Here is a 2,122-nt window from a genome sequence, read left to right as displayed (position 1 = left end):
AGTGTCTGTCGCATGATGTGTGGTGTGGCTGGCGAGTGACCATGAGGAAAGCACCAAGCAGAAGATGTGCGTGTCAAAGCAATTGATTCAAAGCGGCACAGCAGGTGCCCAAGACACGAGCAATGCCTTATTGTTTTCTCTTTTAATTAAAATAGAATTACGTCACTTCCCCCCATTCCTTTCCTCCCTCCAACCTTCACAGCTACCTCTTAAAGTGATGGCCCTTTTTCTTTAATTATTAATGATATACACACACATATTATATATATACATATATGTGTATATATGTAGAAATATGTAAACACAATCTCCTGAGTCCAGTTTGTGCTGCTTGTGTGTACATGATTTCAGGGCCAACCATTTTGTTATGAATAACTAATTAGGGGCCTCATCCCTGAGAAAGACTCATTCTTCCTCTCTCTTCAGTCATTAGTTACCTGTAGTTCTTTGCCTAGAGACGAGACCCCATGAAATTTCCCCTTGTTAGCATATTTATCGGTATTATCATTGTTCAGGTCTCATGTAAGCAGCCATACTGTAGAGGAACCATGGGTACAGCTTCCTTTCTAGGAGACCAACCTCAGCAGATGTCCTGGACCTCTGCCTCTTACATTCTTTCCACCCCCTTCCAAAATGTTCCCTGAGCCTTAAGTGCAGGAGCTGTGTTGTGTTTCTACTGAAGGTGGATGTTCCACAGCCAGTTGGTCTCTGCACATGGGTACTTGTGGTTTTCTATGACGGTCTCTGCTGCAGAGAGAGGCTTCTTTGATGGCAGATGAGAGCTAAACTTACCTGTGGGGAAGAGGAGAAGTCTTAGAACGCGGTTAGAATGATGCTGGCTTAGCGGAGTGGCGGTGGTAGATCTCTAAGATCAGCCCGCACTTCAGTGAGCACTGTGGCCTTGGGCTGGCTTAGGACACGATTGGGCTGCGCATTCTTTTCTCCACTTCTGTTTACTGCTAGTTGACCTAGCCTGAGAATTCAGCCCTCAAGAAAGGAAGGAAGTAGCCCATTTCCCAAGGAGCCTGGCTGTGTCTTTCTGCTCCAAGAGTTTGGAACACTGAGAAGCACATAGCAAGCAGGAACCTTACCTCAAACTTAGGCACCAATGAAACACTGCCAACTTCTAAGATACTCTTGTGGAAGAACACAAGTGGTCACAAGAACTTTGCAGCTTGGGTCCTCCCTGACAAGTCTAGCACACACGGAGCTGTTAGCACACCATGTGTAGGATGCCTCAAGGACATGAAAGACACCACCACCCCACCACCCCACCCTGGCACCTCTTTCCTGACCTCCAAATGCTGCTGGGTCCCACAGCACTGGCCTCTTCTCATCTCAACCTTGGTTATTTTCTGAAGTAATGCCATCCAGTATCCTTGCTTTTGATGAGCGCCAAGTTGATATTATTATATCTCTTGTTGGGCCACAGACTCTTATACATCCTGGAGTCTGCTCTGCATCTGCCCATGGGTACCTGAAGGGCTCTTATACTTACTGCGTTGGAAAAGGAACCCTGCTTCCAGATCCACAGCATCACTATCTACCTACACAAACTCCCACTGGCTTCCTTCCCCAAGGGATTCCTCCTGGGAAAGGGCACCGCCATCTCTTGGGGTTCCAAATGGAGCAGTGAGGAGGTGATTCTGCTCCCCACTCAATGCCTTGTGTGTCCTTTTCTCTCCACTCCGCCACATTTCCTACCACACTCCGCACTACCTGTTATCTCTCTAGAACATTCATGTCTCAGGAACTTCCTGCCTTCCTTTTCCTTCAAACATTCTTCTTTTGTATTAGTTGGTGGATGATCTCTTTTAATAATTTAAGTTTGTGCTCAAATAGCAAAGAACTACCCGAAGAAACTTTCCCTTCCATCACATGGAAAACAGATCTGCTCCCATGGCCATGCCCTAGCCCTTACCCTACTTTTTATTTATTTTTTTTAATTTATTTATTTATTAAGGATTTCTGCCTCCTCCCGGCCACCGCCTCCCATTTCCCTCCCCCTCCCCCATCAAGTCCCTCTCCCTCATCAGCTTGAAGAGTAATCAGGGTTCCCTGACCTGTGGGAAGTCCAAGGACTGCCCACCTCCATCCAGGTTTAGTAAGTTGAGCATCCAAA

This window comes from Microtus ochrogaster (assembly GCF_000317375.1).
Source record: "Microtus ochrogaster isolate Prairie Vole_2 chromosome 6 unlocalized genomic scaffold, MicOch1.0 chr6_random_2, whole genome shotgun sequence".
NCBI lineage: Eukaryota > Metazoa > Chordata > Mammalia > Rodentia > Cricetidae > Microtus > Microtus ochrogaster.
This window is presented reverse-complemented; position numbering follows the sequence as displayed.